The 26,680-nt window shown below is 37.1% G+C and overlaps 1 pseudogene; it reads right to left on the bottom strand.

The window, feature by feature from the left end:
* The window catches only part of LOC135201014 (zwei Ig domain protein zig-8-like), a 1,050,703-nt pseudogene that overhangs the window by 22,217 nt on the left and 1,001,806 nt on the right, over positions 1 to 26,680 (bottom strand).

Below are 26,680 nucleotides of genomic sequence, written 5' to 3'. Positions count from 1 at the left end.
AATCCGCCGATCAAATAGCTCAAATCTATTCATGCTATGGGCACACCACCTATGGGTATTCCTATTAGTTTAGGGTTTTCTTTTTTATAGATAACTCAGTGAAAAACGACAGTCCACTGCAAAGTAGTAAAGGTTTAATTGTGTACGTGTACAAAGTACTAAATGTGTACGTGCATAAAGTATAAAAACAATTTCTATAAGTGCTTACTTCGTCAAAATCGGAATTTAAAAATACACTTTTGCCATAACTTTGAATGGTCTCCATTTATAAACGACAACTGTACGGCTTTTTTTTGGCAATTGCTCATTATAAACGACAAACCACCATTTTCAAAGGGTCATCCTTCAAAATAACAGTGACAGTTGGACCGCATATGTCAAACGAATGACATTTACGAGTATTTTGTCAAAAACAATTCTATGACGATCAAATACTTTAATTTGGCGTTTCCCGACACATTCTTCTCCGGTGCAAAATAGGGATATTACTACCGAATATAAAACTAACGAATTCATTTGCATATATGCTGTTGTGTTAGCAAAAGCAACAGTAACAAATAATGTAATGTTTCACTTGCTGACACTGAGCTAGTAAAATATGTTAGGAACATAAAGCCATAATCATTAATCGTGCAAAACAGTTGCTCTCGTAATTTCCTCACGGCTCAGACAGTGCACTAGCAAGACGGTTGGCAGGCTGCGGGTAAAATGAAATAAAACTCTCATCTTGTTTTTTATGTCAAGAAAAATGTAGATGTCAATAAAAACTTCCTGATTGAAAACACATGAAGAACTGTTCGTTATCCAGTTTAGAAGACCGTTACTCCACTTGTATGATTATCATTTGGATACTGTTCAATGAATTCCGATTATAAAAAACTGGTTCGGGAATGTCACTGTAAGCCTCAATCCGAGTGGAAAGTGAAGTGCAAAATACTATTGTTCATACTGCATAACAAAATACTCGTAATCAAATCGGGGGTTTTAGACTAACATGTACACTTTACTCTGGCAAATTGACAAAATATATCATTATTCTGTACATTATTTCACGCACATCCAAATATGTATACTTAATAAAGCGCACAAACACTGTGGACAGACAGTATTCACTGTTTTACTAAAAATACCTGTCACTGGGATTCTATCCTTTTGTTCTAAGCATATATACTTGTTAACTGTAGAGACAAGTGAGAAGTTATTTCGTAACTTTTACTGTAATGCACTAAACAATAATCAAATCAAATGAACTCTAACACAAAGGAGTAACGACCCTTTAAACTGAATGTTGAACAAGTGTTCCTATACCAACAATCAGGAATTCATGCTGACATCGAAGTTCTGTTTTGGACATTCTCACATAATCAGGATTGCATTTGATTTCAACAAGACTGCCAACCATCTTACTACACAGGCTGTTATTACCACTAGTTAAAATAATGAACTAGTACTCAACTCAAGAAAAGTTGACCATTTTACAGCACCTCATTTCAAGTGAGTTTGATGAACGGGAAGGCAAAGACTTTGACATTTTTTAATCTCGCTGGGTAAGGGGCCACTACAGTGACGTAGGTGGCCCTTTACACATTTCGTTCCGGAATTAAGTTCTACTGAGTTTGTCCTAGTTCGAAGCGATATCTTAAAAATTGTCGAAGGTATTCAAGGTCAAAGTCCAGAAAAAACAACAAATAATAATAATAGCTTAGAGGATGTCTGGCAGCTCCAGACGAAAGCTCGCTTCAAGAGAGAGAGAGAGAGAAGAGGAGAGACAGAGATGGATGGGAGAGAGAGACGGGGCATGGGAAGAGAGGAGAGAGAGAGGAAATCATTAATGTACTTTGGACGAACTATCAGTATGATTAGTTTATCTGCTTAAAATTCACAAATATACACACCGATGTTTGTCTCTGTATTTGATTCATGACCTCTATAGGCGCTCTTTAACTTAGCCTGTTTAAGTAGCGCGGCCCACAAAAAGCCGGGCTATTCGGAAAATAGAGAAGAAATCTCTACAAGTGTAAACGTCTGTAGTGCAGGAGCCATTACCTTTAATAATAATAATAATAATAATAATAAATAATAAAATAATAATAATAATAATAAAAATAATAATAAATAATAATAATTTCCACTTACGTTGGCCGTATCACGGACTACAATATTAGATTAGAAAGCCTCCGAATACAAAAAGGTATCTTTCACTTTAAGGTAAAGGGAGTCACCAATACTAAGAAAAGGGGGACACCGGAAATGTTTTAGTTATCGCATCCCTGCAATCATTCAAGTGATCCAAAAATCCTAGTCCTCGTGGAAATGGCATTTACTTCATCAATCTTTTGATGACAAGGGATCCCAGTGGAATTGGGGAGGACCCCAGCAGAACAGAACTGAAAACGCTCCTTCAAAATTCCAAGAGAGAAAATGGGGTTCCTCCCCTTAATAAAGAAGTGACATGTCATACACCAGTGTATAATAAATTCTTTCCTTGCACACAAGCGGTCAAAAGAAAAGCAGCGATGGCGTTGTTCCTCTCGGGGACTTTTATTAGAAGACTTTTTTTGGGACTTTTTTTTTGAACAAATCTCGAAACAGTTGTTGAAACGTGACCTTTAAAACATAAGGACACTGAATAAAAGGTTTAAAACTTACGAGGGAAGGACTGGGTGGGACGAAGGGTTCTCCGAGGCGGTCGGTGGCAATGGGATTAAATCGCGATTGGATGACAACGAATGAATGGCCTGAATGAATGACATTGAATGAAGAATGAATGAATGAATATCATGGGAAGGGAAATGTTATTAAATGGACTTTCAACTATGGAAAGGAGAGACAAACGAAATGAATGGAATGAAAAACTGGAATCAATAGTGAACGACAAATTTAACCAATGCACTTTTCCCCTCCTAAAGGAGATGGTTCCAAAAACCGTAATCCCCTTCCGTTTGTTTGGTCTGTATGGTGTTTTACGTTGCATGGAACCTAGTGGTTATTCAGCAACGGGGACCAAACGGCGTTTACGTGAACTTCGAAACACGTCGAGATGTGAAACTTCTATCACTAAGAAATAACATCATCTCCGACCCTTTCAATGGAATGCCCGAGAATCGCAACTCGCGGGGCCACCAAAGTGGACCTGGTCAAGGACCCATACCGATCACGCCACTGAGGCGCTATTTTTACCCTTCCGTGTCTCCAGCGTTGATTTTGGAGTGAGGTCGCTTGTTTCCATGTTCCAACCCCACACTGGCTGCAACTCACTACAGTGGACCTACGTAACAACACCTAACTACGCTACTGATGTTTAAATATGGGATAAGGTAACGTTAAGTTTTAACTGAAACGCGATCCATATTCGCTGACCGTTAGTATGGGACTCGAACCCAGGTACTCTCAGCAGTGAGATGGAAGGAGCGATAAGGGTATGTAAACGTTTTTAAAACTGCGGTGCCTATACTAACGTTTTCTAAATTAAAGTTTTATGGCTAGTAGTTAGTAGACTGTGGCGGGTCGGCATGATTAGGAACGCTTAGGACGGAACATAGAGCTAACAACAACCTTATCCAAATTTACCAGCTGAATAAAAGCCAGGGAGACTTTACGGATGGCTTTTATCTAAATGTTAAAAACGTTATAACCCATTTTCTTTTTTTTCATTTTTTAAGCAGCAAAGAATTCGGCAATAGTTGCGTTCAGTAAGTAACTGCTTCCCTTTCTCACTGGGAGATCCAGCATCCCTTTCTTTCAATTACAATTTGCATAACTGAATGCGGAAAACCTGAGGCTCTTCGTCTGGACTGCAGAATCCTCTCAAGAGTTTTAAGTAGGACTGGAAAATCACTACTTTCTGTAATAGGCAATAACCTCGCTACTGATAAATAGTTGATGGGCACCCAGGGTTAAAGGACAACCACTGTGGTGAATTTCTGAGTGAACACCAATTAAAACTGCATGCCATTGATAGAGACTTCACCCCTACACCATTTGTTGGAAGTTTCTTATGTTACAAGATTTACGAAAAAGTCCAAAAGCTTCGAAATTTTCCCTTGAGGGACACACCGGAAGACTTTGAAGTTTAATGATCACTTTTACCGGTTAGATAAAAATTTCAAAGACCATAAAGACGGTCTTTACTTATCGACTTCACACTCCTTTTTTTATTTTTTTTTTTTGGGACACTCCTTACCACATTAAGCCGTTTAGCCAAAACTTAGAATAAATGAAGGAACCTTCACTTCTCCTTAACAGGATACGACGCCACACACAGCGCGTCATCGGCTAGGAACCTCCCCAGCGAGTGAGACCATGCGCTTCCATGGAAGGGGACAAAGTTTCCATTTATTCCCAGCTTGGATACTTACAGGGTTGGTAGTGCTGAGTTGTATCCATTAAATAGTTTTAAGTCGTTTAAGTTTGGAACTACCTTTTTGGCTAACCATAATAAAACGGAAAGGGGTTTAGAAAACGTTTGTGTGTGGGTGGGTGCGTGTGTGTGTGTGTGTGTGTCGGGGGTTTGGTTACTCTGAAAACGCATTAGAGCAATTTTGCAACCTAAAACATTGGTATACATATGACTAAACTAACTGCGTATAGAAATCAGCACTGTGGGGGCAAGACATCACTAGCACCAAAGAAAAAGCAACATAAAAGGGGGTTGGGGTCGGGAAGGGACTTCCCTGAAATGGAACTGGTTCTGCCCGTAGGACTTAGTAAACTAAATAAAACTCTGTGGGTTTATCAATATCATAATTTCGGGCACAAATATGACTTACTGAACTGGAAAAGAATACGTGGGGATAAGGACAGACACTGACACCAAAGAGGGTGGGGTGGGGGGGGTGGGAAGGGGGTGGGGGGACATGTAAAAAAAAGAACCGAAAACGACAGAAAATAGTATATAATACCATTGGTTTTCTGAGGTTTTCGCTCAGTATGAACAGTTTTAGTTAGGGGAGGAGGGGGGTGGTTTGCATGAGAAGGGGTGAAAAAAGAAAATGTAAAAAAAATATGAGATATTAGTTGTCTAATCCCATAGTGTTTGAGGTCCATGAACATAAATAGTGACATTCCCAATTGCCTTTCAAGTTCCAAGTTTTTTAGAATCCACAGGAATCGGGGCGAGAAGGGGAACATAAAGTGTCAAAAATCGTTGGCAACTATAAAATGAAGCAACTAATTTATTAACAGAGAGAGAGAGAGAGAGGAGGAGGGACAAGAGGAGAGGACGAAGAGAGAGAGAGAGAGAGAGAGAGAGAGAGAGATTATCATTCACGTTTTCCTAGGCAGCACTGGGTTGGTCAGGTAATAATATATATTATATATATATATATATATTATAAATTATAGATAATATAGATATTATTAATATACATAATAACCATTAACAGAATACATACAAACCATTATTATATATACATATATATATATATATAAATTATATATATATATTAAATACTTATTTTAGGGCACAATTTTCACGGATACAACATTCATTGAATAGAATGGCTTTCTCACTGTTAACCAGCTTTTTTGAAATTGCTTCATATTTTCTAATTAGTTTTCTTTACTTCATTGTTCAGGTTACTAATGGACACATATGGGGTTCTTCCCATTTGCTCCAGTATTTTTTACACGCGACAGCTGTTTCGTCAACCTATACGTATTGACGTTATCAAGCGTACTGATACAAATATGAGCCTACATGCGTTTTGTACTACCTTTCCGTCCTCATGACGTCACAAAACGCATGTAGGGCTCATATTTGTACAGTACGCTTGATAACGTCAATACGTATAGGTTGACGAACAGCTGTCGCGTGTAAAAACTGGAGTAAATGGAAGAACCCCATTATGTGGTCCATTAGTAACCTAAACAATGAAGTAAAGAAAATAATTAGAAAATATGAAGCAATTTCAAAAAAGCTGGTTAACAGTGAGAAAGCCATTCTATTCAATCAATGAATGTTATATATATATATATATATATATATATATATATATATATATATATATATATATATACGCATTAAGCTACGTTGTCCTTTAATATCTAATTCGGTCTACCACGGAATTAATATTTTTTTATATATGTTAACGGAGGGAAATTTTTACGTTGATAATTTCGTCGTCTCACGGGTGCGAAACTGGAACCCAGATCAGAAATCAGGATGTACGTGAAGCGCTCTGACCACACAGCTATCATATATATATATATATAATATATATATATATATATATACTATATATATATATATATATATATATTATATATTATATCTATATATACATATATGAGAGAGAGAGAGAGAGAGAGAGAGAGAGAGAGAGAGAGAGAGAGAGAATAATATTACACTATACTAGAGAGAAAACTTTATGGAGAGAGAGAGAGAGAGAGAGAGAGAGAGAGAGAGAGAGAGAGAGAGAGAGAAATAATATTGCACTATACAAGAGAAAAAACTTTATGGAGAGAGAGAGAGAGAGAGGAGAGAGAGAGAGAGAGAGAGAGAGAGAGAGAGAGAGAGAGAGAGAATCTTATTGCACAGTACACGCAGAGAAGGAGACAGTAGGAATGGGCCATTTAAGAGCGAGCACGAGACCCGTTCACTAGATCCAGGAACGAAAAGGACAACAAATGCGTAGCTTGCCCGAAGAGTTCATGCCCATTCCTTTGTTCTGTTCCTTTCCTTAAACAAAGTCCTCGACGCCTGTGTGTTAGACATTTCTTTTTTTAATCATTGAAATGACTGAGTTTTTGTTCCATTCTCTCCTCTTGTCCGTAAACGTCTTCGCCGACAATGGCACTATTAGCTGTAGAGTTTTTCTCAAAGTTAAGGGCACCATTAATTAAGGCACAATCTTTATGAATGTTTGCACTTTATGGATTACTACTACTACTACTACTACTACTACTACTACTACTACTACTACTACTACTACTATAATAATAATAATAATAATAATAATATGCTGGAAGAAGACCTTCATTAATACAAATTTATTGAAAATAATGACTTTCATGCGGCTTTAATTTTATATAGAAGTTTCTCTATTCTTCTTATTACTGACTTTTCTTCTGTACTCAAATTGGCCATTAAAACGCCAAATGGGGATTCATGTAAAAAACCGTGATATTTTTCTAACTGATATATTTATACAAATGCAATACAAATTGGATATTAGCCCTAATCGACAAAAGATACTATCTTTTGTCGATAAGGAGGGATTAGACCCAATTTGTGCTGTATTTATTGTATTCAATTTGACGAATACCACTTTTTTTGACATGATCCCCCATTTGGCGTCTTAATAGCCAACTTGAGTACAGAAGAAAAGTCACTAATAATAAGAATAGAGAAACTCTATACAAAATAAACGCAGCTGAAATAGCCATTATTTTCAATAAAACCTGTAATAATAATAATAATAATAATAATAATAATATAATATAATAATAATAATAGAATAATAATAAGTACATTGAATTTAATTGTATATTTCTGTGCGACTTTAATGACCATTAGAGAGAGAGAGAGAAATACTCCACCGGCCAACTTAATTACGTCTACGAAGACAAATATTTGGCCAAAATCTTGTGCCTAAAAAAAAAAAAAAAAAAAAAAAAAACTTGGAATTCACGTCTCCGTCAGTCGACATAAATATCCAGGAAACAAAGTGGCTCATTAGAAAAGCTAATTAAAACTTGTTAATCCGCCGATCAAATAGCTCAAATGCTATTCATGCTATGGGCACACCATATGGGTATTCCTATTCATTAAGGGGTTTTCTTTTTTATAGATAACTCAGTGAAAAACGACAGTCCACTGCAAAGTAGTAAAGGTTTAATTGTGTACGTGTACAAAGTACTAAATGTGTACGTGCATAAAGTATAAAAACACATTTCTATAATGTGCTTACTTCGTCAAAATCGGAATTTAAAATAAAAATACACTTTTGCCATAACTTTGAATGGTCTCCATTTATAAACGACAACTGTACGGCTTTTTTTTGGCAATTGCTCATTATAAACGACAAACCACCATTTTCAAAGGGTCATCCTTCAAAATAACAGTGACAGTTGGACCGCATATGTCAAACGAATGACATTTACGGTATTTGTCAAAACAATTCTATGACGATCAAATACTTTAATTTGGCGTTTCCCGACACATTCTTCTCCGGTGCAAAATAGGGATATTACTACCGAATATAAAACTAACGAATTCATTTGCATATATGCTGTTGTGTTAGCAAAAGCAACAGTATACAAATAATGTAATGTTTCACGTTGCTGACACTGAGCTAGTAAAATATAGTTAGAACATAAAGCCATAATCATTAATCGTGCAAAACAGTTTGCTCTCGTATAATTTCCTCACGGCTCAGACAGTGCACTAGCAAGACGGTTTGGCAGCTGCGGGTGGTAAAATGAAATAAAACTCCTCATCTTGTTTTTTATGTCAGAAAAAATGTAGATGTCAATTAAAAACTTCCTGATTGAAAACACATGAAGACTGTTCGTTATCCACTTTTTAGAAGACCGTTCCATAACACTTGTATGATTATCATTTGGATACTGTTCAATGAATTGCCGAATTATAAAAGAAAAAACTGGTTCGGAATGTCACTGTAAGCCTCAAATCCGAGTGGAAAGTGAGGTGCAAAATACTATTTTCCATACTGCATAACAAAATACTCGTAAACAAATCGGGGGTTTTTATTTGACTAACATGTGACAACTTTACTCTGGCAAATTGACAAAATATATCATTATTCTGTACATTATTTCACGCACATCCAAATATATATACTTAATAAAGCGCACAAACACTGTGGACAGACAGTATTCACTGTTTTACTAAAAATACCTGTCACTGGGATTCTATCCTTTTGTTCTAAGCATATATACTTGTTAACTGTAGAGACAAGAGAGAAGTTATTTCGTAACTTTTACTGTATGCACTAAACATAATCAAATCTAACAAATGAAACTCTAACAACCAAAGGAGTAACGACCCTTTAAACTGAATGTTTGAACAAGTGTTCCTATACCAACAATCAGGAATTCATGCTGACATCGAAGTTCTGTTTGGACATTCTCACATAATCAGGATTGCATTTGATTTCAACAAGACTGCCAACCATCTTACTACACACAGGCTGTTATTACCCTTAGTTAAAATAATCAACTAGTACTCAACTCATGGAAAACGACCATCTTACAGCACCTCATTTCAAGTGAGTTCGATGAACGGGAAGGCAAAGACTTTGACATTTTTAATCTCGCTGGGGTAAGGGGGCCAACTACAGTGAACGTAGGTGGCCCTTTACACATTTCGTTCCGCCGGAATTAAGTTCTACTGAGTTGTCTAGTTCGAAGCGATATCTTAAAAATTGTCGAAGGTATTCAAGGTCAAAGTCCGGAAAACAACAAATAATAATAATAATAGCTTAGAGGGTCTGGCAGCTCCAGACGAAAGCTCGCTTCAAGAGAGAGAGAGAGAGAGAGAGAGAGAGAGAGAGAGAGAGAGAGAGAGAGAGAGAGAGAATCATTAATGACTTTGATGACTATGGTATGATAGTTTATCTGTCAAATTCAAATATAACACACCGATTTTGTCTCTGTATTTGATCATGACCTCTATAGGCGCTCTACTAGCCTGTTTAAGTAGCGCGGAAAAAGCGGCTATTCGGAAAAATAGAGAAGAATCTCTACAAGTGTAACGCTGCTGAAGGAGCCATTACCTTTAATAATAATAATAATAATAATAATAATAATAATAATAATAATAATAATCCACTTACTTGGCCGTATAGACTACATATTAGATTAGAAAGCTCCGAATACAAAAGTATCTTTCACTTTAAGGTAAGGGAGTCCACATACTAAGAAAAGGGGGACCGAAATTTTAGTTCTCGCACTCCCTTGCATTCATTCAATTGATCCAATCACCTAGTCTCGTGAATGCATTTACTTCATCAATCTTTGATGAAGGGGATCCCAGTGATATTGGGGAGACCCAGCAGAAAGAACTGAAACGCTCTCAAAATTCAAGAGAGAAATGGGTTCCCTCTTAATAAAGAAGTGACATGTATACCAGTGTATAATATTTCCTTGCACACAAGCGTCAAAAGAAAGCAGCGATGCGTTGTTCCCTCTCGGGACTTTTAGAAGATTTTTTGGGGACTTTTTTTTGTAACATCTCGAAACAGTTGTTGAAACGTACCTTTAAAACAAGGACACTGAATTAAGGTTAAAACTTTACAAGGGAAGGACTTGGGTGAAGGGTTCTCCGAGGCGTCGGTGGCAATGGGATTAAATCGCGATTGGATGAACGAACGAACGAACGAATGAATGCATGAATGAATGAAGAATGAATGAATGAATATCATGGGAGGAAAGGTTATTAAATGAATTACAATATGGATAGAGAGACAAAGAAATGAATGAATAAATGAATCAATAGTGAACGACAATTTACCAATGCACTTTTCCCCCTCCTAACGGAGATGGTTCCATTTAAAAAAAAAAAAAACCCGTAACCCCCTTCCGTTTTGTTGTTTTCTGTATGGTGTTTTTTTAGCGTTTGCATGGAACCGTGGTTATTCAGCAACGGGACCAACGGCTTTACGTGACTTCCGAACTACGTCGAGAGTGAACTTCTATCGCCAGAAATACACATCTCTGACCCTTCAATGGAATGTCCGAGAATCCGACTCGCGGCCACCGAGGTGGCCGATCAAGACCATACCGATCACGCCACTGAGGCGCTATTTTTACCCTTCCTTGTCTCCAGCATTATTTTGGAGTGAGGTCGTTGTTCCATATCCAACCCCACACTGGCTGCAACTCACAAGTGACTACTTAACAACCCCTAATACGCTACTTATGTTTAAAAAGGGTAAGGTAACGTTAAGTTTTAATGAAACATGACCATATCGCTGCCTTAGTATGGGACTCGAACCCAGGTACTCTCAGCAGTGAGGAGGAGCGATAAGGGTATGTTCCGTTAAAACCTGCGGTGCCTCTAAGACGTTTCTGGTGAATTTTATGGCTGGTAATTAGTCGACTGTGGCGGGTCGCAGCCAGGAAGTAGATAATCATATAGCTAACAACCTTATCCAAATTTACCAGCTGCATAAAAGCACGAGACTTTACGGATGGCTTTTATTTAAATGTTAAAACGTTATAATTTTTTTTTTTTCATTTTTAAGCAGCAAAGAATTCGGCAATAGTTCGTTTCAGTAAGTAACTGCTTCTTTCTCACTGGGAGATCAGCATCCCTTTCTTTCAATTACATTTTGCATAACTGAATGGAAAACCTGAGGCTCTTCGTCTGGCTGCAGAATCCTCTCAAGAGTTTTAATAGACTGGAAAATCACTAGTTTCTGTAATAGGCAATAACCTGCTACTGAAATAGTTGATGGCACCAGGGTTAAGCAACACTGTGGTGAATTTCTTGAGTGACCACCAATTAAAACTGCATGTCATTATAGAGACTTCTCTCACCATTTGTTAAGGTCCAATGTTACAAGATTTACGAAAAAGTCAAAGCTTCGAAACTGAGACACCGGAAGACTTTGAAGTTTGATGATCACTTTTACCGGTTATATAAAAATTTCAAAGACCACAAAGACGTCTTTACTTATCGACTTCTTCACACTTTTTTTTTTTTTTTTTTTTTTTTTGGACACGCTTACCACATTAAGCCGTTTATCCAAACTTAGAATAAATGAAGGAACCTTCACTCTCCTTAACAGGATACGACGCCACACACAGCGCGTCATCGCTGGAACCTCCAGTGCGTGAGACCATGCGCTTCCATGGAAAGGGAAAGTTTTCCATTTATTCCCAGCTTGGATAATCAGGGTTGGTTTAGTGGCTGGAGATTTTTATCCAAATAGTCTTAAGTCGATAAGTTTGGAATTCCTTGTGTGTGTGTTTGTGACTTAAAACGCATAGAGCAATTTCAACCAAACTTGGTATACATATGACTAACTAACTGCGTAGAAATCAGCACTGTGGGGGCAAGACATCACTAACACCAAAGAGCAACAAAGGGGGTTGGGGTGGGAAGGACTTCCCTGAAATGGAACTGGTTCTGCCCGTAGACTTAGTAACTAAATAAACTCTGTGGGTTTATCATATCTCATTTCGGTGTACATATGACTTCCTAACTGGAAAAGAATACTGTGGGGATAAGACATCACTGCACCAAAGAGGGTGGGGGTGGGGGTGGGAAGGGGGTGACAAGTAAAAAAAACCGAAAACGACAGAAAATAGTATCTAATCCATTGTTTTCGAGGTCGCTCAGATGAACAGTTACTCTCCCGATGCCCTTTAAGTCCAAGTTCAGCCATGATAGGAAGGGGAGGAGGGGGGGTTGTTGCATGAGAAGGGGTGAAAAATAAAATGCAAAAAATTATAGATATTAGTGTCTAATCCATAGTGTTTGAGGTCCCTGACATAAATAGTGACATTCCCAATGCCTTTTAAGTCCAAGTTTAGCCCCGACAGGAATCGGGGTGAGAAGGGGAAACATGAAATGTCAAAAATCTTGGCAATGTAACTGAAGCAACTATCTTAACAGAGAGAGAGAGAGAGAGAGAGAGAGAGATTATCATTCAGTTTTCCTGGCAGCACTGGGTTGGTCAGGCGGTAATATACTAACATACATACATACATTACATACATACATACATACATACATATATATATATAATATATATATATATATTTATACATTTATATTTATATATATTTATATATATATATATATATTACTATATATAATCATATATATATATATATATATATATATATTATAATATTATTATATATATAATATATATATATATATATATATATATAATATATATATATGCACGCATTACGCTACAATTGTCCTTTAATATCTAATTCGGTCTACCACGGAATTAATATTTTTTATTTTATATGTTAATCTGAGGGGAACTTTTAGTTGATATTTTCGTCGGCTCACGGCGCAAAAACTGGAACCCCAGAAATCAGGATGGTACAGTGAAGCGCTCTGACCACAGCTATCATATATAAAATATATATACAGAATATTATATATATATATCTATCTATATATATAAATATATATATACATATATATATATATAATATCTTCTATATATATAATATATATATATATATATATATATATATATCAAAGATATATATAATATATATATTACTATCTATACATACATATATGAGAGAGAGAGAGAGAGAGAGAGAGAGAGAGAGAGAGAGAGAGAGAGAGAGCCCCTACTTTCAAGACAATTACTTATCGTACAGCTAAGGGTATAAAGTAATGTCTTTAATAATGCAATTTACCTCTTGGGAAATCTACTATATGTATTACGGAAAAATGGTCCCATTTTGATGTGAATTTCAGTCCATCTAATACTGAAAAATAATGCAAACATACATCCCAAAACATCATGGAGAGAGCTAAAACCCATTTGAAATGAGTGTCGTACCTTTCAATATAAAAGGTTATGAACTCATGCCTTTTTTTAATCTTAATCGCACCAACATCAAGAGAACGGGACGCTGCATTGTTCCATCTCTGAACATTCAGGGACCCTCTTTAAGACTCCTATTTCCTCCCTTATGGCCAAACGGTCCTTGGAATGGGTCCTTAAAGAGAGAACCGTGAATAAACGAAAAGAATTTGAAAATAAACACTTCGTGCGCTAGATGGGCGAGGTCCACATGGGGTTCAGAGGCCTAAGCCTAAATGCGATTCATTTATTCGATTATTTCTTCCACAGCATTCAATCCCTATTCATGATTTGGATCTCTATTATTGTATTGATTCTACCTTCAAGTTTCTTCTGTTATTCTTTTATGTTCTCAATCATGCCATAATCTTTCACTCATTCATTCCTTATGCACATCACACATAAGACATGAAGTAGAGGTTAAGAAATGATGTAGTATGAATGAAGAAAAGAATGGAAGTATAACGAAAGACATAATGAACGTATGAAAGAAAGAACGACTGACTGAAATAGCAAATGAATGTATGAATAAAGATGATTATACACAACAAATAAAGAAGTCATAAATAAATAAATAAAAAGAAAGGAAGGCAAGTATATAAGGATCTAATGAATCAGTGAAAATAAATATCAATGAATGAACGGACAAAGGAATGAACGAATAGAGGGAGGAACGAGTGAAGGAGGGAATTAAGACAAATACAAGGAGCGAACTAAAGAATGAATGAAGGAAACGAGGATTGGAAGTAATAGGAGCAAGGAATAAATAAAAGAAAACATGAAAAGTGACTGAATGAAGGAATCATACAAGGTATAACGGCCAAATGTATGAGTGAATGAAGTTACCAAGATATTGTCAAGGAACGAATGAAATACAGTTGGAAAGAAAGTTATCAGGTAAACACAAAAACAACAATACCTGATGGTTAATTGTCAAAAGTGTAAAAATCAGAGAGATATTCTAGGATTACCGGATATCATTTAACCCTAACAGAAACTACAACGTATCCATATAGTTCAAAACATGTAAAAACTGTATACATTAATTTTGTTGCTTATATTTATCTATAACTTTTTTCATTATGCAGGCATCAAGTTTAAATAAACCAAGACTTAAAATTTAGAACATTTCCATTATTTGACTTGATGAAACATCTGGTATTCTTGATCTGTGTTTACCTGATAACTTTCTTTCCAACTGTATTTCATTCGTTCCTTGACAATGTCTTAGTACAGACGAAAGCGCCTGGATTTCTACCTATCATTTTCCTGTAGTATTCGCTTATTTAATGAAGTCACGTGCATCTACTGTGATTTTTATATATATATATATATATATATATATATATATATATATATATATATATATATATATATATATATATATATGACATACAAGCACCTGAAAATGTCTTAACCTCCTGTAAGTAAAGGGGTTTTTGCAAAAAATTAATCTATGGACTTTGCCGACATCTCAATGAACATATCGACCATTCCAATGGTATATATAGAGAAATGGAAAAGCAAGAAACAGGCATTTAATCGAAAATGAAAATAAATCATCCCTCAGCTTATGCAGGATAGATTGGAGTTGGATGCCACACTAAGTGTGTGTGAAGTAGTACTGAAGTAAAATTAAGAAAGAGAGAAAATTATGTAAACTAACTTACTGAAATGGGCGTTATGTCTGTTAGTCTGTCCGTCCGTCTGTCATTCAATCACGGCCAAACGGCTTGTCCAATGGGCATGAAACTTGGCAGGGTTATAGTGGGGACCCCTAAGATGGTTTATAATGGGGTTTCATCCTACCTCCCCCGGCCTCTCCTCTGAAGGAGGTGTGGGTGAGAAGGCATTCCCTGAAACAGAACTGGTTCTATCCAAGAAATGGGGCTGGTTGTGCCCGTAGACTTAGTTACTTTACGAATAGGGTGAACATCAATGACATCAAAGAGGGTGGAGTTTGAGAAGGGGGTTGACAGACAGAGAATGAGAGGGAGAGGAAGTGACGGAGAGTAGACGGGGCGAGAGAGAAGAGAGAGAGAGAGAGAGAGAGAGAGAGAGAGAGAGAGAGTTGGTGTTAGTGAGAAGAAAGAGGAAAAGAGTGATGGTTGGGGAGAGAAAGAGAGAGTAAGAGAAAGGAACGAGAGAGAGAGAGAGAGAGAGAGAGAGAGTAGAGGTGGTGTAAGGTAGGAGAACCGAGGCAAAAGGGGGGACGGATTGGAGGGGCAAAAGAGAGGATAGAGAGAGAGAGAGAGAGAGAGAGAGAGAGAGTTGGTATTAGTGAGAAGAAAGAGGGAAAGAGACATATGGTTGGAGACAGAAAGAAAGAGTGAGAAAAGAGTAAGAGAGAGAGAGAGAGAGAGAGAGAGAGAGAGAGAGAGAGAGAGAGAGAGAGAGAGAGAGAGAGAGAGCATGTTTATCAGTTGTCATTCAGAGTTGTCCCAAGCAGAGCTGGGTCGGTCAGCTAGTAGGAGGAAAGAACGTTAGATCCACATTCTATTCTGCCGGCCCTAGAATTTTTCAGTGGAGAGGAGAGAGAGAGAGAGAGAGAGAGAGAGAGAGAGAGAGAGAGAGAGAGAGAGAGCTCATCTTGTTCAGAAACTTTCCATTCATCAATATATGCCATCGGCAGGGATGGAAAGATTTTGGGGAAATCGAAGAAGACCTCAAAAGAACAAAAAGAGTTTCTGCTCGGTTATGTGAAACGAGATGATTTCTGTCATCTTCAATGGGGGCCCTAACTCAAAACTCGAAACTGCTTCATCGTTAATTAAAACTTTTTAGTAGTTAATTTTGGGCAAACAAAGTGTTCATGATTTTACAGGAGGCCCCTGAACTTTTCAAAACGCTCACGTATTGTGTACCCTCATTTTTAGTGGAGCATAGATGATTTAAGAAAGAAGAAGAAAACCAACAACTAAACCAGCACTAAATAAGAATTGCCTTTTGATAGGATTTCTACCAGTAAGTATGTAAGTAGTATAATTATAATAATATTTTCTTCACAACGACAACGTTTTTTGTCTCTTCTACCCATAAGTTTGTTTGTTTGTTTGTATGGTGTTTTTACGTTGCATGGAACCAGTGCTTATTTTGCAACGGGACCAACGGCTTTACGTGACTTCCGAACCACGTCGAGAGTGAACCTCTATCGCCAGAAATACACATCTCTCACACCTCAATGGAACGTTCTGCTCATAAGGATATATTTGATTACCAAGTAAGACAAACAAAGAATCAGCTATGAGTTCCGACATTATCTTAAGTACAGCGTTGGTAGCACTGTCAAAAATGAAAATGGATGGTTGAAAAAAAAAGATTTAATATGCAGAATAATGACACATTCTAACAAAGGGCAAACGTGAACTCGGGGCAGTTTTTTAAGAATATGATTTAGGTCAAAGAATGTGACCTGGCGCCACTATCTCAAGATTGTCTCGCCACTATATTTAAGACATATGTGACAAAAAATAAAAAACAGGTCACAGATCAAGAATATGTCCAGTGTCAGACTTGAATATGATGATGATTACGTTACTCTTAAAGAATATGACTATAAGTCATAATTCAGAAATTCGACGACAATACATCACGCTGCAAAATCCGGTTACCAAGCAAGCTTCAACATGATGCTCTTAACAGTTCAAGAATAAGTGTGTATGACATTTCTAGAGCAAGTCCGTATGTTATTCTTAAAGACTGTCATTTCAAGAATACGGCTGCAGTGCTTCAGGAATAAGTCAATGAATCGAAGATTAAGAACAAGTCTTAATTCCCAGCTACAGGAATGTTAATAAGTCAGTTCAGGAGTATTCCACTGCGTCTCTCTACAACTGGGCCCCGCCCCACACGACAAAAGTCATGTAGTGCTTCAAGAATTAGACCATTAGTAACTGTTCAAGACTACACGCACCACACTTCAACGATGGAGATATGTCACACTCGGAGAATATGCCCATACCTTTGAAGCTCCATGAATAGTCTAAATCCAATGATTCAAGAGAAAGTAAATATTTGCACCACTGAAGCTTCAAGAAAATATTCCTAGTTTTAACACATCATACCTAAAGAATACACCTTTACTAAAATACTACAGTTCTATATACCCATCCTTCATCCCTTGAAAACTTTGCCCATACTTGGTACTACCACACGAACACGTGCCTACTCATTGCATTAAGAATGTGTTTCTCACTTTGACACGCCAGCAGAGACGATGCGATTAAGGTTGCCTCTTCTCTCCCCCCGCCCCCCCCCCCCCCCCCCCCCCCCCCCCCCCCCCCCACCCCCCCCCCCCCCCCCCCCCCCCCCCCCCCCCCCTCTTCCCAAGTGTGATTCACTGGGACGAACAAGTCCTGGGGATGTAGGGGCTTGTAAATACTTGAAAGACACCCTTCAAATGTCGTCCAAGGGGTTGGACGGCGAATAACATTAATGAGGACGCCATGAGTGTTTGTTCGGAAGCGTTAGACGTTTTATTAACCCACATAAAGTTTAGACTTCCGGTAAGATCGTTATATGAAACTAATATCTTCAGCTGAAGTGTTCACGCTCGCTCAGGTTTGACAAATATATACAACTTTTCTTCATTACTACTGTATGTTTGGTCAATATTTCATCAAAATAAACCTTATAGAGGCACGCTTATGAGAGAGAGAGAGAGAGAGAGAGAGAGAGAGAGAGAGAGAGAGAGAGAGAGAGAGAGAGAGAGAGAGAGGAGTTTAAATTGGCTGACACAAAAAAACTTTTGGCTCTTTCTGACCTAGATTTTTACGGATTCATTTTGACTTTAGTGGCGATAACACTAAAATTTACACAAAGGAAGTATCGTAAATATGTCAAAAGTACAGGCTATGCGATGAACACTTTTTCCGTCTATATTATTATTATTCACATAAACACATATATATAGTATATAGCAAAGAGCAAGGGCTAACATAATCCTATGTTGTTGACCTGAATCCGTTAAAAACAAGTGGATGGAAGTATATATTTCATTTCACAAGGAAAGGCACTAGAACGAGTTAAAAGATTTGAAGATAGAAGTTTCCCGTTAACCATATGGGAACTTTGACCTTGTCCCAAGAACCAACACTACATATATGCTGCTGATGATCCAAACATGAACTACATCATCATTAGAGATAATTTTGTCATCTGACAAATAACCGAGTTGACTAAATGAAAGTTGGTTTTTCCCATCTCCTCACAGATAACCGATGAATTGGATCTGGAATCATAACTGCAAATGGCGTTCTGGTTCCAGTCAAGTTAAAGAAGCTAGACAGCTAAATAATCACAAAACAACGGGAGCAGATGAAAAATAAATGGCTGAAAGCAGTACAGCTGGAGCTGAGGCGAACGCTGCAAAGTATAACTAGAAACAATTAAGTGTGATGCAGAAGGCACATTGAATGGCCCACCTTATACCCTGACATGAAAGGAAACCACTTATTTTACCCAAGAATTTGACTTATTTAATTCACAATCACTGATGGGTATAATTATCCTTGGCATGGCAATTTGTATGCTGCATTCTTAAGTCCCTTTAATAGTATGCCAAATGTGGAAATCATCCTAAAATCTATAACAGATTTTCCATTAACAAGATATTTACTGATGCATGTTGTTACCCACTTGGACTTTTCCCCCAATTTTTTTTTTTTTTTTTTTTATGCAACAGAAAGTGTTCAACCTAGTATACTCGGGGTAACGATGGCTAGCATATTTGGAAACTCTTTCGTTTATCAGTATCTGAAAATGTGGACGTGAAAAATGCTGAAACCTGATTGGTTCTTGGCTGTAAGGTTCACCAATTAAATAAGATCTTGGAATTCAGATATTGCTTGAAAAACTGGTTTCATTCTTAGTTCAGTAGCATATTAGTAATTTATAGACAGAGAAACCCTCTATATCCTGTAATTATGGGGGCAAAGTGGGAAGAAAATGCAAGAGTGAAATATAAGGATGTATTCTAACTTCCCCATGGTACTGTTGCGAGTTCTGTTTGTGATTTTGGTAATGTTTATTGAAGGTTTTTAAAGTGATATCATACACACTAGGGAATTGAGGACTTAGTAGCCCCGGTTACATTAGAGGAGGGTCAGGTTAAGACCAAGCGCACTAGGTTAGGTTAGGTAACAAGGCTATTAATTATTCTAATCTACAAAGGACCTGGTGTCCTAAGACAAGTAAAGTCAAGTCAATTCAGGGGGAGGGGGGGGATTCCTGACCAGTTATGGAACTAGCACCCAAGGTTAGGTTAGGTAACAAGGTTCTAAATTATTCTAATCTACCAAGGACCTTGTGTCCTAAGTCAAGTTAGGTTAGGTTTGGTCACATTGGGTCTTGACCAGGTATGGAACTGGCAGCCTAGGTTAGGTTAAGTAGCAAGGCTATTAACTATTCTAATTTACAAAAGACCTGGTATCTTAAGTTAAGCTAGGTTGGTCACATTAGGTTGTAACTCTATCATCTATTATAATTCATAGTGTTCTACTCTGGGTTAGGTGGGGGAGTTGGGGGTTGGAGGGGGACTCCTGACCAGATATGTTAGGTTAGGTTAGGTTAGATTGGTGGTATTAGACTAGGTGGAAATCATATTATCAATTTTATTGAGCCCCACGTTAGGTTAGGTCCGGGGGTCAAGGCAGACAATGCCCCAAGCCAGGAAGGCCCTAGAAGCCCTAATTTAGGTCAAAAGTGATTAGGCTGGGTTGTAAGCGTATATATTTATCATTCAGTGCCCTAGGGACCATCCATGTCCACCCCAGGCCAGGTAAGGAGCCACCACCTTGTCTTTCACACATTTAGTGTTTTCTCCCATAAAAAAAAGAACACTTTCCCATTATGATCCCCCATAACTGTACAATACAGGGGTCGGAGTTTCCAGTAACTAGGTAGAACAAATTATTACTTCAAAACATAATTGCACTCTAGAGCTGCAATTATGGGAAACCACAGTGAGAGAGTGGGATTTCTGGGGGGTTGGAGGGGGGAATATGCATAGCCAGTGAAATACATAGATATATCTATTTAACCTAACCTGGTCTCCCCCCAAAACAAAACTAACCTGGGTTACTTCTGCAAGTAGGTGTTCATGGGAATGTTAGAATACATCTTTGTATTTCATTCAATTGTATGGTAAATCTGATAAGGATCCCCACGCGGGTGACCGTCGAAGCAAAAAAATAAATAAATAAATAAAAAAAACCAGGATTAAAAAACCAATGGACTATGCACGTAACAACAATAAATATCTCGGTAACAGTAAATTAGCGATAGATTTTCGTATTAACCATATTAAGGTCACTAGAGAGCACAGCAATAACACTCCAAAATGAGATCTGCATTTACGTAATTTCCCATACACATGATGTAGTGATAAAATGGCAATTCTAGGTAATAACTCCACACGGACTCAAGGAACGTTCCCGCGAATACGAAAGCCACTTGGGATTGGGGCGTTAAATGTATTTCGCCGTGTTTAGTACTAGCCATGGGGGTTAATTACAGTCGACCCCCCAAAAATAACGGCAAATTCTTAATAAGCAACTCAAATACTAAAGGAAACTGTAATTTCCAAAGAAATACCCGATGCGGTGTTATTACCTACTAGATTTAAAAAAAAAAAAAAAAAAAAAAAAAACGACGTTTGGGTGTTTTTGTCAGTATCTTTTGAATTAACCTATAAAGCTTAAGGACCAGAGTAGTCAAACCTTACAATTTCCGACGAGTCAAAGTCTGAAACCAGTTTGATATAAAAATGTAATCCTTGCAAGGTAAGCTCTAGTCTAATATCACCTGTCACCCTTGACCAACACTAAGTAATTAAAAACATCCTTCATACTTGGAGGGAGGCATAATTAACCTCCCCTAACCAGCGTTTTCCCGAATCTTGACTAGCATTAATGAGGACCACTTCTGTACAGCATGTAGGCTACGTGATATTAATAAATAAATTGCATATAAATAATGAGTCAACGATAAGACGATATAAACTGACCTTAACGACGGGAGGCCACACGAAATGGCTGAAGGGCAAAGCAAACCGTCCCTGAAAGGTCAGGCTAACCTTCGACACTTCCTGTTTCCGTTCCGTCACGGTCCAGAACACCCTCATACAGTAAATACCTAGCTTAAATGAACGATCTGACACTTTCTACGAAACCATCGCTGTCATCTGAGCTTCCCACTATCACAATTTACGAAAAATCAAGGCGGTAAACACTTCAGCACGTCAACATGAGCGTCATTGTACTTTCTTTACTGTCATAAACCTATAAGCAGTCGCCTGATTCGTTAGCTCAGCTGTTGCTGGCATGGATCGTGACGTCTGATTGGTCGAGATGAAGTAGTTGCTTGGACATTCTTCGAGACGTTAAAACTCCCTGTTAAACACATATACAAATGTTCCCACTACTTCCATCATGATTTATTTTGACAAACTGATAGCTATAGCAATGTTTTTAATTAATTTTGTAACACTATTTCCCACAAACCCACATGAAACATTTGGAATGTTAATACATAATACATTATGTAAATCTAAATTCACCATCAATCGTTGCAGCATTTATAAAGAATCTGACTTATCTGTAGCCTGACTGGTATACATGTCAAAATACTGGGTCCATAGTCTGATCATTCAGGGGAAAAGGGTGAAAAATATTGTTTGAAATCATGAACATTTTGCTACAAGCGAATACGTTATATAATTATAATTATTTCAACATCAGCATTTAAAATCAACTTACTCATTTACTCCTCGTGGTTGCTAAGACAGCATGCAGAGATGATGATACTGGGTATTTGGATGAAAGAGAACGGACCCAAGAAACCACAGGACGAGGCAGGGGTTAAGGATCACCATCATCAGAAGACCTGGCAGTGGATGCGATACAGTACCAGCGCTCAGGCCTCCTTGGTGCACGGCGGCGCGAAGTTCATCTGCCAATTACCAGACAACCACATTAGAATGAGACTTGTAAATACAGTTAGTTTCATGTATCAAAGAGCGTGATTTAGGGTGTGAGGTTTACTTCTTTAAAATGAAAATCTTGGAGTAGGCAATGCATTTTGCCTTGAGTAGAAAAAATCTTGGGCAAGGATGGCGAATGGGGTATTTTTTTTTATTGAGTAGCCAACATTGAACTAATATAGGTATGTGGAATCTTATAAATGCATTAAAAATCGAATTACTGTAGATATATGGATATTTTATAACAGACTACTAACTTAAGTATAAAGAAGACTTTAGTATTCAGCAGCAACTATTGTTAATAAAGGTATTCAGAAAATTTTGGTCTAGGAACTGTGGCTCCTAGTTTAACTTAGGAATATGGAAAATAGTAAATAGATTTAATTAAGAGCGTGGAAGAACATTGTCTTTAGTAAGAAATACTTCATTCAGATGTTAGGATGAACCTTGTTCTCGGTAGCAAATAACCTGAAATATGTATACCTACAAAGCAGAGTTATTCTAAGGAAGAGAACAGCTTGAGTTGCGGTATACTGAAAATTTACTTCTAAGTAAGAAGAGGGTGATTGGAAAAGCTGCTTCTGAAGGAGGAAATAACTTGGCTGGAGCATAATGAAATGCTCCAAGTGATGATAGCTTTGATGAGGCTTATGGAAACGTTATTTACAAGTTCTGGATAAGACGGAGGAAGAGTATTTTTATATAGTAAATAGCTCTGCATAAGGTATAAATCAAAGTTCTTAAAAACATATAGTCTAGAGGAATGTTTTTTAAAAATCATCATTTTAACTGCAGATCGTGTAGATGTTTAGGAAATATTTTCGATTCTCAAATAATAATAATAATAATAATAATAATAATAATAATAATAATAATAATAATGCTCTGACGTTCTATTTCCTAAAGGACATTAAAATATCCACCTTAGTCATTCGGAGTTATTCTTTCAAGTCATAGGCAATGAAATCCCAGTCCACCGCCACCAGGTTTACTCAACGTCTGCTGGGTTCAATAAGGGGTCTGAGACACATTATATATATTTATATATATATATATATATATATATATATTATATATAATATATATATATATGATGCCTTAGATGTACTAGTCTCGCCTTCATTACCCACACGTCACTGCTTCGGGGGTTGACGCAGCTGACGCTTTTGAATGCCTGACAAAACCCCGACACGACAAAACCCCACACGACTAACCCCACACGCAAAACCCCGACACGACATAACCCCCACACGACAAAACCCCGACACGATAACACCCCCACTAATAAGTTATTTACAGTGGTTACAAGGAAACGATGTTATTTTATTAGTAGCTGCTACCTAGCAAACTATTTATAAATATTTGTATTGATAATTCTCTTTTGGTAGTTATTTACAATGATTACAAGGGAGATCTTTCTCTTAAAACGCAGCTTTAGGTTGAGAGTAAATTAACTTTTCTTTATTTGTTTGCCCATCATGGAAGTCACCCGTAATATTACAGGTGGAGAGAAACTGTGCTATAAAGGTTATATGTATACTAAAAAATCCACCAGTGTTACTGCGAAGAGATGGGAATGTTCTAGATCAGCGTTTGGATGTAACGGAAAAATAACAACAAATCTAGAAATATCGGACGTCATTTCAGTGTACAACATAATCATGAGCGAGATGAAGGATCAATGGAAGTAGCAAATATGTGTACAACCCTCTATATATCAACAGGCCAAATCAACTAGAGGAAATACTGGTCTCACTGTAGAGGATTCGTTGGAGAGTATGACTCAAGAAGGAAGACTTGCCATGGGAAATATAAATACAGTTCAAAGATATGTTCAAAGAAAACGCCAAGAAGGACGCCCTAAGGATCAAGAATCTTTGAGGAACTTGAAAATTTCAGGACAGGGGACTATAACTCGAGGAGATAATTCTGTGCCTTTTCTTCTGCATGATAACCAATGTGAAAGTTGGAACAATACTTTTAAAAACCTTGTTGGTGATAGTCATCCCACAATTTGGGCAGCAATTGAAGCTCTGAACAAAGACGCAGTGATGTTTCAATCTTACTTGGAAAAGAATGCCATCGAAGAACCTCTTCTTAAGAAAATGATGCAAGAAACTGTAAAATTACAATCGCGTTTGCAAATCTTGATTTTAGTAATGGTAAGAAGGGCATTGAAGAAGTTCTTAATGGTGTTGCCAAAAATATATGAATATATAAATTCTGACTTCCTAATTTCATTTATTTTAACATAGGTTTTTGCAAATCTAGATTAACATTGACATCTTTTGAGTAAAAAATATTAAGAATATGTCAATGTTGACTTTATAATCTTTTTTTTTTTTGATCGAAGGATTCTAAAAATTTGTAAACTTTGATAACTTTTGTTTTTAATAAAAATTAAAAAATCAATGAATTTTCACTTTATAATCTTATTTTTCATAAAGGATTTTAAAACTGTAAACTTTGTTAACTTTCGTTTTTAATAAATGATTTAAGATTCAGTAAGTTTTCTTTGATAAAATTCCTAAATATATACAAAACAAGTCATTTCGATAAGTTTCTTCTGAAAGGTGTGTGGGTGCTTTTGTAAGTGAGGGTTTTGTCGCTTTTATCGTATATCAAAAATAAGTAGTACTACTGCTCCGCAAAATTCTTGGTCTTTGCATCAAACTTTCTTATTCATGGTTCCACGTCATCAGATTTTATACGCTCTCTCCTGTTCATTTTTCTTCCAGTTTCCCTACTTACTCCTGATCGTCCCTAAATAACCTTTTTTATTCTTTTTTTTATCCATTCCTACCGCTTAGTTCACAAGGAACTCTGATGGACGTTATTACCAGACATCCATGTCGTACTATTTTCTTCATCTTTTCCTATTTGACTGTTCCGACATCTAGCCTCGTACGTTTTTCTTTCCATATAATCCAAAGCTCTACAACTAACCTACACAACAAAATCTCAGCTATACAATACTTCAGTATATGTATTATAAAGGACCAAAAGTTGTTCGCTGTGTAATCATCATTATTTTTCGCATAGATTCCAACAATAAATACATAAGGCATTCTTTAAACAGAGATAATTTTAACTCATAATTTACATTGCACAAGTACTCAAACTGGGAATAGAAGAGTACGAAGTCTGTCGTTTTCTTCTAGTCATCGAACTGACGGTTTGATGATTATTATAAACGGCTTGTGCACAGGGCCAATGACTTCCGGAGTAAACCCAAAATTCATAAACCTTCGCAGCAAGCCATGAATACGATCAACCTTTGAGGTCGAAATCGCAATTACCTTTTAAAGTAGACTAAAAACCACAACTTTGAAGTTAAGTCAAACATTACATAACCTTTCGAAGTAACCAGAAAATGCAGTCAGCTTTTCGAGGTCAAAATGGCATTAACTTTCGAAATATGGATAATAGCCACTTTCGTTCGAGGGACGACCAAACTGTCATTAAGTTCTGAAGGAAAAAAAATGACAAACTTTCGAAAGTTCATTAGCATCTCAAGACAAAAATGCCATTAACTATAAGAGTAAGCCCACCAAAATATTAATTTTCGAAGCAGACCAAAATGCCATGGACTCTCCAAGTAAACCAAAATATCAGTGAGTTTTGAAGGACAAAAATACCAATAAGTTTAAAACCCCAAATCGCCATTAAGTTTGGCCAATTAGTTTCCTTAGGACGTCCAAATTATGGAAAACGGGAAACAAAACCAAGAGAGCAACAACTTTAAATAAAAAAAATAACATTAACTGATAAATAAAGTTTCAAGACAAATAAATGAATGAAGCCAAAATACGAGCCGTTCGGAAAAGAGAAAATGAAGGAAAAAAGCTTGACGCGTTAAGTAGCATCACCGCCACTCTTCAGCTCATTACTTACTTGCTGTAGTATATGGCATCTGTACCCTTTCATCTCATTCAAGGGTCCCCTCAGTTTTGGAGCTTATTTTAATCCCCACGCGGAGAGGATGAACAGACGGGGAGACTTTTAAAGAGATTACCAGAAAAAAACCCTTTTGAAACCGTGTGGATTTCATCATGACATAGTCAACCTCTTGAATTCAAAGACGAGGGTCACACAATTTGGGCTTCGCTCTCTATATAATTTGTCTATCTGGACATTATATATGTATGTATGTAGGTGTATATATATATATATC

This window comes from Macrobrachium nipponense, chromosome 27 (assembly GCF_015104395.2).
Source record: "Macrobrachium nipponense isolate FS-2020 chromosome 27, ASM1510439v2, whole genome shotgun sequence".
Taxonomy (NCBI): domain Eukaryota; kingdom Metazoa; phylum Arthropoda; class Malacostraca; order Decapoda; family Palaemonidae; genus Macrobrachium; species Macrobrachium nipponense.
The sequence above is the reverse complement of the archived record's forward strand: the minus strand, read 5'-3'. Positions and strand labels throughout refer to the sequence as shown.